This window comes from Oncorhynchus nerka, linkage group LG24 (genome assembly GCF_034236695.1).
Source record: "Oncorhynchus nerka isolate Pitt River linkage group LG24, Oner_Uvic_2.0, whole genome shotgun sequence".
In the NCBI taxonomy this organism is placed as follows: Eukaryota; Metazoa; Chordata; class Actinopteri; order Salmoniformes; family Salmonidae; genus Oncorhynchus; species Oncorhynchus nerka.
The window spans coordinates 58148472-58160041 of NC_088419.1; the positions used below are offsets into that span (position 1 = coordinate 58148472).

An 11570-nucleotide genomic window follows, 5' to 3' on the forward strand; every position below is an offset into this window, starting at 1 on the left:
TGTTTGACATAATTGTAAGACAGACATTTTTGTTCATGGTTCATCTCTCCTTCTCGCTCTCTCTCTCTCTTATTCACTGTCTCTCATATCAGGAAATTACAAAAATTACTCTAATCTATTGAACATACACAACATGCCTTGTTCCATACAGTGCAGTGTTCTGGACCCCTCCACCTTTGTGGCTCACTCTACCTCAGACCGAGAAGCCTCTCCTGGCCTGGAGCCCAGAGTTCTTAGCTGAACTGACTGAGAGCTTTGCCCCCGGGGCAGGTTTAGCCCTAAACACACACTCACCACAGAGAAAATGCAGCGCATTACACAAATTCATGTGTGTGTGTGAGAGGAAAGGGCAGGGGGGTGCCCTGGGAGAGGTCACTACAGAGGCATCCTGCAATATAGGGCAGGCAACTATGGCCTGCCCTATACTGTACTACTTTAAAGCTGTGGCCTACCAACTGCTGGGAGAAGCTCACTTTAGCTTTCCTCTCTCTAAAGAGGAGCCTCTCATAAACTGTCTGCTGTTGGATGTGTAGGCTAACAGTGGGTCTATGACGAATCAGGAGAACAATGATGATCTGACTAACCCCAACCTACATTACTACTGTTTGTGCTCGGCAGCGTACACAGCCAAACACTTGTGAGTGGAGACCAACAAAGACAGGGTTGAGAGAGGAGAAGAGAGGAGAGGGAGTGGGGGAGTGGGAAGTAGGACACAGGAAATGGACAGAGAGACAGAGAGCGCAAGGGAGGGGAAGGAAACATGGAGGATGACTACAACAAGAATCACTTCCTCTAATTGTGTGTCTCCTCCTCGGCTGTCTGCTGAGCACTTTGGCATTTCACTTCTGTCTTTATCGGTCAAAAGGGAGGCTAATGAATATGCAAATTTTGGTCCAACGTCTCCAGTTGTGGCGGGCAACACCCCCTAGTTAGCAGCCCATAACGACAAGGGGTCAGAGACACTCTGGTTTCTCAGCAACCTGGAGTCACGGCACTCTACCCCGCCTTCCCACCTGACGGGAACAAAGGATTATTCATGAAAAATGGAGAAGTACAGTGTACGTCAACCTGCATCCTTCCCCGCCCACACACTGTGACAGGGCTGAAATCCACAGCCCATTCTGCTTGATTGATACCATCAAACTAACCAAGGTCACAGCTTCCACCAAGCAGCCCAGCCGCCACTGCCAGCAGGCAGGCAGCCACCACATCATAGAGATATACAGGGTAAGAGAGAAGGGGGCAGTTCAAGAGCTACAAGCAAGTCAATGCGATGCAAAATGGTTCACATTTCAAGCACCCATGGAGCAATTGCATTGTATATGCTATACAATACGTTATATGATGTTACTCCGATTCCAAATTAATGTTATAGTTTCAACTCAGTAAGTCACTTTGGACAAATGTAAACCTTGATCAGTTCTGCAACATAAGGTAAACATTATTGCATGGTCACAGAATGATCATAAGTATTTTCAGTTTACTTATGGAAATGATTGAACTGTCAGATTCGGTCTGTGTGTAACGACCGTTGGTGGAAGAAGGTGAGGACCAAGACGCAGCGTGGTAAGTGTTCACCATTATTTTAATAAACTGAACACTAAATACAACAAGGAACAAAAGAAACAACCGAAACAGCTCCGTCAGGTGCAAAACACACTAAACAGAAAAGAACTACCCACAACCCATAGTGGGAAAACAGGCTGCCTAAGAATGGTTCTCAATCAGAGACAACGATTGACAGCTGCCTCTGATTGGGAAACATATCAGGCCTGAACCAGAAATGCAAAACATAGAACAAAAACATAGAAAAAATAACATAGAACGCCCACCCTAGTCACACCCTGCCCTAACCAAAATAGAGAATAAAAAGCCTCTCTATGGCCAGGGCGTGACACTGTGAGGTTTTGGTAATGTACAGTTTGCTCCTCACCCAGTTCTCTTTTGCAAATCTCAGAAAATGTTACTTGGCCAGTAACTGAGCGTTGCCAACAAACATTCATGCCTTCTCAAACAAAGGAGACAGACTGCACAAGAAATTTGAGGAAGCACACACATTTTTGCATGCATAAACTCCAAACAAACCTAATTGAAGGGGTGTTATGAATTTAGGAATGTTATCGAAATGTAATTTTGAGTCAGGTTTGTTTAGGAAGCTGTCAAACAAATCTCCTAGTCATCATTTATTCACAATGACCCCATGCAACGTGACTACGTCAAAGAGTATTGCATAAGGCAGATGAGAGTCAAAAGCACGTGAAATCAATCAAGGACTTTCTATCTCGTTTTGAGAACATATAGTATTTTATACTACATGGGACATACCAAAGTAAGTGGGTATGGCTGCCAAGCACATTCATTAGAAGTGCTTACATTTACAGAAGCTCCAGTTCCCGGCTTTCAGCAGAGGCTTTGTGTTGGCATGTTTAGGTGAGCTGAGCCCCTCGTTAACGTAAATAATTTACCATTACCTTTATCCTGATGGAATCTTAATTGTGCTTCTATGGGCAGCCTGAAAGCGTCACACTCGCCCAGGAAAATAGACGGGGCCTGTCAGAGAGAAGAAATACATCTTAACACTCTGAAACCTGAAATAAAGCCAGATGTCAGGCGACACACATATTACACACACACACAAACACACACACCCACACACACACACACACACACACACACACACACACACACACACACACACACACACACACACACACACACACACACACACACACACACACACACACACACACACACACACACACACACACACACACACACACACACACACACCCAACAGGATTAATGACGTTTCTCCTCTAATTAAATGAGTGTTTATTCATTTGATTCTACAAGTCATCCATTGTCTTTTGACATTGATCTGGATTTCAATGGAGCGAACAGAGAAAACAACAGAGAACAATATGAGCATTACAAAGGGGCCTCCTTGGCTATGCTAGCCCAGGAACATTCGGAGGTTTATTAGCGAACCCATTCACTCCAGCGGAGCGTATTCATTATAGGCCGAGATTGATAAACGCAAGGACAAAGGCTGCATAAACATATGGGCTGGGGAGCCTTTCAGAGGGCAGTGTGGCTGTGTTCTATGTGTGCCTGGCAGTGGAGCAGGGGCAGGGGCAGGGGAGTGACTCTTTATTTTTCATTCTTGCTTTATCCGCCAGCTGCTGAGGACCACACCACAGTTGTGCTGGAAAGAACCATGCATCTGAAGCATGTGACTCAGTGTAATTGCTTGCGAGCGTTCCTTTCAGCTCAAAATGAAAGTAGCGTTTGGCCATTTCTCAAGACAGAGGGCAAAAACGAGACCGTAATCCACCACTTCCCTTCGTGAGAGAGAGAGAGATCTCGTACACCCACGGCTTTTCTCTTTTACCAGAAGTCATTCAGCAGAAACACTCACTGAGGTGTTGTAGGCCTGTCCTGTTCCTGTACATGTAAATAGACCGCTGCCTACACTGCAGTCTCTTCTGCCATGTCACCGCAAAAAACTGACTTATTATTTTCCATTGTCATTATTTTTGTGACAGCTTGTAGCCTACAGCTTCACTAAGTTAAGATTTCAGAAAAAATATAAATGTAGTATTTTTCTGTCATTATTCTTATTGGGGAAGAAAATAGACAACCATTGACAAACAGCTTCTATCTCCAGGCCATCAGACTTGAACCTAAGACAATTTAACTAGCCGGTTATCACCCGGAACTCTACCCTTCACCTTAGAGACTGCTGCCCTATGTACATAGTCATTGAACACTGGTCACTTTAATAATGTTAACATACTGTTTTGCACAGTTTATATATAGTACCAGTCAAAAGTTTGGACACACCTACTCATTCAAGGTTTTTTCATTATTTTCTCTCAACCAGCTTCACCTGGAATAATTTTCCAACCGTCTGGAATGAGTTCCCACATATGCTGAGCACTTGTTGGCTGCTTTTCCTTCACTCTGTGGTCCAACTCATCCCAAACCATCTCAACTGGTTTGAGGTCAGGTGACTGTGGAGGCCAGGTCATCTGATGCAACATGCCATCACTCTCCTTCTTGGTCAAATAGCCCTTACTCAGCCTGGAGGTGTGTTGGGTCATTGTCCTGTTGAAAAACAAATGATAGTCCCACCTCGCGCAAACCAGATGGGATGGTGTATCGCTGCAGGATGCTGTGCCTTGAATTCTAAATACATCACAGACAGTGTCACCTGCAAAACACCCCCACACTGTCACACCTCCTCCATGCATCACGGGGGAACTACACATGCCAAGATCATCCGTTCACCTACTCTGTGTCTCACAGGACAGATTTCCACCGGTCTAATGTCCATTGCTCGTGTTTCTTGGCCCAAGCAAATCTCTTCTTATTATTGGTGTCCTTTAGTAGTGGTTTATTTGCAGCAATTCGACCATGAAGCCCTGATTCACGCATTCTCCTCTGAACTGTTGATGTTGAGATGTGTCTGTTACTTGAACTGTGAAGCATTTATTTGGTCTGTAATTTCTGAGGCTGGTAACTCTAATGGACTTATCCTCTGCAGCAGAGGTAACTCTGGGTCTTCCTTTCCTGTGGTGGTCCTCGTGAGAGCCAGTTTCATCATAGCACTTGACGGTTCTTGCGACTGCACTTGAAGAGACGTTCAAATTCTTGAAATTTTCCGAATTGACTGACCTTCATGTCTTAAAGTGATGATGGACTTTCATTTGTCTTTGCATATTTGAGCTGTTCTTGCCATAATATGAACTTGGTCTTTTACCAAATAGGGCTATCTTCTGTATACCATCTCTACATTGTAACTGTACAACTGAATTGCTCAAATGCATCAAGAAGGAAAGAAATTCCACAAATGAACTTTTAACAAGGCACACGGTCTGCCTGCAAGCTAAACATATTTGCTAGTGTGTGTGTGTGTGTGTGTCCAGGCTATCTGGCCCTCCCCTGTCTGAAACATAGGTTACTGTACTGACATTAGAAGCGTGAGAAGATAGAGAGAGATATTTTTAATTAGCTAGAGAAGAATAGATTCACTTTTAGAATGCTAGCTAAGGGTACTATAGGCCTAGTTATCATGTTTCACTTTGGATTTATTAACTACAGAAAGGTAAGATATGTTTTTAATTCTGGTGCAGCTCTGCACACACAAGGTAGCTCAAGCTTGTTAGGTAGTTAGCTAAAGCTTGTTAGATTGCTAGCTCAAAGGAAGTTCCTTCATAGAAGCCGCTCCACCTAGGTATAATTCTGTGGACCTAATTCAGATAGTACATGTCATGACAAGATGCCCAGCGATTCAAGCTTGCTTCTCAATTCTCTCGCTCTCTCACCACCCGTTGCATTTCAGTCACATCTTGCGCCATAGGCTACACTTGTCTATCCATCACTTATGTAAACAATGAGCTTGAATGCTCTATCCGCACGGATTGATTTCACAGGTTTGAAAAGGAACAGACAGGAACGATACTGGTTCAGAACTTTATTTTACTGGTTGGAACAGTGGAACATAATGGAAAAAAATGGGGGTTCTGTTCAGGCACACCAGTTTGTGTCAAGAACTGCAACGCTGCTGGGTTTGTCACACCCAACAGTTTCCAGTGTGGGGTCCACCACCAAAAGAACATCCAGCCAACTTGACACAACTGTGGAAAGCATTGGAGTCATGGGCCAGCAACCCTGTGGAACGCTTTCGACACCTTGTAGAGTCCATGCCGGACGAATTGAGGCTGTTCTGAGGGCAAGAGGGGGAGGATGCAACTCAATATTAGGAAGGTGTTCCTAATCTTTTGTCCACTCAGTGCATATTTATATTCTGGACTCTAGCCCAGAAGCTAAATTCCTGCAATTCTATCAATTTTGTTGTGGGGTTTTTATACTTTTGACATAACTCATCATAATATTTCTACTACAGTACATTGCATGTTAGTCACACTGCTTATACACACTGCTTCTGTATTTATATACTGGATTCTCACTCTAATATATCTACTGCTGTACATATCATTCTTAGTATATCTTGTGTAAATTCATCCGGTGTATATACACTACATGACCAAAAGTATGTGGAAACCTGCTCTTCGAACATTTCATTCCAAAGTCATGGGCATTAATATTGAGTTGATCCCTCTTTGGCTGCTACAACAAGGTCCAATGGCGGCGAGCTTTACACCACTCCAGTTGACGCTTGGTATTGCACATGGTGATCTCAGGCTTATGTGCGACTGCTCGGCCATACCCAAGAAGACTCAAGGCTGTAATTGCTGCCCAAGGTGCTTCAACAAAGTACTGAGTAAATGTGATATTTCAGTTCATTTATTTTTTATAAATGAGCAAAAATGTTTTTTTTTTAACTGTTTTTGCTTTGTCATTATGGGGTATTGTGTGTAGATTGATGAGGGAAAATCGATTTAATCAATTTTAGAACAAGGCTATAACATAACAAAATGTGTAAAAAGTCAAGGGGTCTGAATACTTTCTGAATTTACACAATAACAGCTAAGAATGATATGTACAGCAGCAGATACAGTATATTAGAGTGAGCTATGTCAATAATCCAGTGTGTAAATAATTATGCAGTGTGTATAAACAGTGTAACTAAAATACATGTACAGTAGTAGAAATATGATGATGAGCTACGTCGGGGATACAGTATTTAAATACACCGTGTGAAATGGGAAGTGACCAGTGGTTCAATGTCTCTATAGCAGCATTGGCTGTGTGTGTGTGTGTGTGTGTGTGTGTGTGTGTGTGTGTGTGTGTGTGTGTGTGTGTGTGTGTGTGTGTGTGTGTGTGTGTGTGTGTGTGTGTGTGTGTGTGTGTGTGTGTGTGTGTGTGTGTGAGCTTAGGCTGGAGTGACATGTTGTCCCAGGTTCCTCTTAAACTCAGCTGTGTGAGGAATTAATGAGGCTTTGTCAAAGTTATCATTACGATGCCAAACTCACCACTGGTGTGCATGGCCAACGAGCTCTATTTTCATGTCCTCTAACCAAAGCACCGGTTCCAATCCAAGTGCCAATGCTTTTTTAGTAAACTCCAGGAGTTTACATTTGTTGGATGACATGAAAATAGAGCTCTTGGGCCACGCACACCAGTGGTGGATTTGGTGTCAAAATGAGAATGCATAAGCACAAGAGAATCCCATACCTGTAAAAATATGGTGGTGTATCTTTGATGTTATGGGGCAATTTTTCTTCCACTGGTCCTGGGGCCCGGTCAACAGCACTTTACCCAGTACCAGGACATTTTAGCCAAAAACCTGGTTGCCTCTGCCAGGAGGCTGAAGATTGGCCGCAAGTGGATCTTCCAGCAAGACAACAACCCCAAGCTCACATAAAAATCCACAAAGAAAGGGTTAACAAACCACAAAATCAACATTTTGCAATGGCCATCTCAGTCTCCAGACTTGAAACTCATTGAAAACCTGTGGCTTGAATTGAAGAGGGCAGTCGATAAGACCAGACGATGGACATCAAGGCTCTGGAAAGGAGTCTATATGGAGGAATGGTCTGAGATCCCTCCCAATGTTCTCCAACTCATAAAAACTATCAGTGCCATTATCCTTGCAAGGTGAGGTATTGAAAGGTATTGAAAACGGGTCTGATTGGTGAGCAATTTTGACCCAAACTTTGTGAGGGAAAAAAGGGATTACTTTCTCTGAGCAAGTCAAATATTGTTTGGCATACAATGTAGCTCAGTATTTGAATTATTTATTTTATACATTATTTTTTGATCATCTTTATCAAATGTGTCAATAATTCCGATCTCCATTATATAGCTCTTCCTACAGAGGACCACAGAAAGAGAGAGAGAGATTTATAGAGAGAGAAAGAGAGGTTGAGGTGTGTGTCTGTGTGTGTGAAAATCTGGACAAGTGGTGACATTTAGCCGGTCCCACAAAGAAAATTATATTTAAGGCTTAGGGGTTAGGTTTAAGGTCACGGTTACAATTAGGGTTAGGGTTAGGTTTTGGGTTTAGGGTTAAGATTAGGGTTGGATTAAGGGTTGGGGTTAAGGTTATGGAAAATAGGATTTTGAATGGAAATACATTTTTTGGTCCCCACAAGGATAGTAAAACAATCATGTGTGTATGCATGCGTGTACGTGTGTTTCTGTGTGTGTGTGGAGGAAACAGGTGACATGGCGGGAGTCCTGATGAGGGCCAGTGTAATGTCAGCCAGATCAGGTTACCACATGGCTTCCCATTAATCCATTCAGCCATCCACAAACTCTCTGATATGCTGTTGTTTAGCAATCTAACGTCTAACGATATGAAGTCATGCTCAGAGGCACACAATCTGTGTGTGTCAGATTTCCTTACTGAGCTGTATGGGAAAGGGTTAATGAGTATAGGACAGTTGCCAGCAGGCCTGCATGCCTCTCCCCTCCACCCGCCCTCCACCCCTTCACCTGGTCTCCACCCCTCCACCTGCTCTCCACCCTTCCACCCGCACTCCACCCCTCCACCCGGCCTCCAACCCTCCACCCGCCCTCCACCTGCCCTCCACCCGACCTCCACCAGCCCTCCACCCCTCCACCCGCCCTCCACCCCTTTCCACCCGCACTCCACCCGCTCCACTACCTGCAGCTACCAGGCCCCTATCTATCCATCCCTGTCTACCCTTCCTTTCTCTCCTCTTTTTTCTCTCCTCCCCTGTTCTTTGGCTCCTCCCTGCCCTGCACACCTGCTATGGGAGCCAGCCTCTTGCCTCTTGCCTCTTGCCCAGGCAGGGTGGAGGAACAGACGCTCTCTGTGTTTTCTTCCAGATAATCATCACATTTCTCACATGCTTGCTCTTCTCTGCCTGGCCAGCCTGCCAAGCTTACCTCAGCCAAGACCCCTGCTGCAGCTGCCTCGCCATACACCAGACCCACAGACAGCCTCTGGGACCACACAATACAGCCTCTCTCTTTCCACCACCTCCCCACTCCTGCCCCCACCCCTGCCTCTCCTACTGCAGGTGTCCCCGGGATAAGAGAATAGAAGGGTGGGGAGGGGTGGAAGGGTTCATTTGGGCTATTGAGGTATAGCTATGGTTCCAAATTCCACACCACTTCTATAGCTATTCAAAGAAAAGAATGCAGAACGATAAAGAGACTGAGTCGTTCCTCAACAAGCATGACAGATCACCACGTCTCATATCCACAGTACATTTAGAGGAGGTATGATCAATGGCATTGTCACTATCTGACCTTATTCTCAATGGTCCAGACGTGTATGGTGTTCAAGTGCCTCTTATCCAGAGGTCTGTGCTGCTCTTCTGTGTAAGACTACCCCTGTGGGCTCCCGAACAGCCATTGTGACTGTGTAAGTAAACCCCAATGGAACAGGGGAGCTCAGTGTTGGAGGAGAAATAGGAGACATTTTTCATTTATTAATGAATGCTATCAGGTTGACCAGTTCATGTTTTACAAAAAGCCAGGGAGAGGCAGATTAGTTATCAGGGCCAGCTGTCCAGTCCAGACTGGCCTCTCTCTCTCTCTCTCCCTCCCTCCTTCACTCCCTTCTTCCCTCCCTCCCTCCCTCTTTGGATTTTACCATGGCCACAGTCTCTGGGCAGATGGACAGGGCCCTGGATCAATCAGAGAGGATCAATAGCTCCAGACTGATGCGGGGTGAAAGGTGTGGGCTGACTGACTGTGAATAGGGGACAGGGGAGGGGAGAAGGGATGGGGAAGGGCCCATGTCGTGTAGTGTCACTCACTGGCTGTATTCTCTCAACAGGGGGCATGAGTGAGATGGATGGAGGAAAAGTGGAGCCAGTCGACACCACTAGCTACTTACCTGACTGACTGTCGCTCCTCAATGTTCATGATTCATTAAGTCAACCACCAGTTTGGGAAAGGTCACCATGCTGGAGGGGGAAACAACAAGAAAGAAACCTCTCTTCGCTGTTGTGCTTTCTTAGCGTGTGAGACTGTGCACAGTACCTTTTAAACATTAATGTAGGAGTATTCTTATCTTTGGCAAATGGCCAAAGATAAGATGTATTGATTGATTGATGTATTGATTGTGCTGTCATCCTGGAAGGCAGGTAGCATAGCGGTTAAGAAAAAAAAGAAAAACAATCTGAAAGGTTGCTGGTTTGAATCCCCCAGCTGACTAGGTGAAAAATCTGTCAATGTGCTCTTGAGCAAGGCACTTAACCCTTATTCCTCTGGATAAGAGAATCTGCTAAAATCTTATATTACATCATGTGTTGATCTACATGATTTGCTGTAACTTGGTATCAGAACCTTGTTCCTTATCAAGCACTTTGCTAAACAGTGTATCTCTTATTTAATTCATTCTCTCAAGTTCAAACTAAGCACAACAGAAGACCCTGGCACACTGAAATAAACCAGATAGAATTTAACAGCTTAAATCATCTTAGAATCCCATCCATCTAGCTCAGCGGCGTGAGGCCTCTGTGAGGTGATGGTGGACAGGGTCACTGCGGTCAGTCTCTGCTCTAAACACTGCCCTATTGTTTCTGCTTGTCTTCCGGCCGGCTGTTAGCTCTGGTCTGTGTTTGATGCAGTCCAGACTCTGCCGTGTGTGGTGGGTGTGCCTCATACTCAGCCCTGTGACACTAGACACAGACAGACACCAACAAGAAGGAAGGAAGGAAGGAAGTGGATCTCAGAGTCCACTCAACCACCAGCCAAATGGCCGTCCAGCAGCCAGCTCACACTAGTCAACAAACAGTTCAAGGGGTTTGTTCTGCTTTCTCAGGCTTCCAGCAGAGGAGATGGGAGAGTCAACTAAAATTAATTCCTGGGTAGCCCTTTCCTGCAGTCAAATGGCTAGTGGCATCACGGGTGGAATATTTTTTATATTTTTTATAATTTCATAATTAATAAACTTTTTATTATTTTTTAAATTTTTTTAATCTGCCTAAAATCTGGTGATTCTATGTCAAACTGTTTTGTTATATTTCAGTCTTCTGTGATGTGTATAAAGAGTCATACTGGAATGGAAATTCAAAATGGAATACATTTCAACTCAGTATTTGAGATGGTACTGGTGTCTTCTTTTTTAAAGCCCATTTAAAAAATATATATATTTCACCTTTATTTAACCAGGTTGAGAACAAGTTGAGAACAAGTTCTCATTTGCATCTGCGACCTGGCCAAGATAAAGCAAAGCAGTTTGACACATACAACAACACAGAGCTACACATGGAATAAACAAACATACAATCAATAATACAGTAGAACAAAAGAAAACAAAAAGTCTATATACAGCATGTGCAAATGAGGTAAGATAAGAGAGGTAAGGCAATAAATAGGCCATGGTGTCACTCCCTGACCTTAGTTCCTTTTTTATGTCTCTATTTTGGTTTGGTCGGGGCGTGAGTTGGGGTGGGCATTCTATGTTGTTTTTCTATGTTTTCTTTTCTATGTGTAGGATGGTAAGTTTTAAGAGGGTATGTTTGGCAGCATGAGTGAAGGATGCTTTTTTTAAAAATAGGAAGCCGATTCTAGATTTAGTTTTGGATTGGAATGTTTAATGTGAGTCTGGAAGGAGAGTTTACAGTCTAAACAGACACCCAGGTATTTGTAGTTGTCCACATATTCAGTCAGATCCGTCCAGA

The 11570-nt window shown here is 44.1% G+C and overlaps 1 long non-coding RNA gene across 1 annotated transcript; it reads left to right on the top strand.

The window, feature by feature from the left end:
* The first annotated feature begins 843 nt into the window (after positions 1–843).
* Positions 844–10989, top strand: LOC135564397 (uncharacterized). The gene is made up of 2 exons (XR_010460985.1): positions 844–1227; positions 9719–10989. It is a non-coding gene; the product is annotated as an uncharacterized LOC135564397 (long non-coding RNA).
* The last annotated feature ends 581 nt before the right edge of the window (positions 10990–11570 follow it).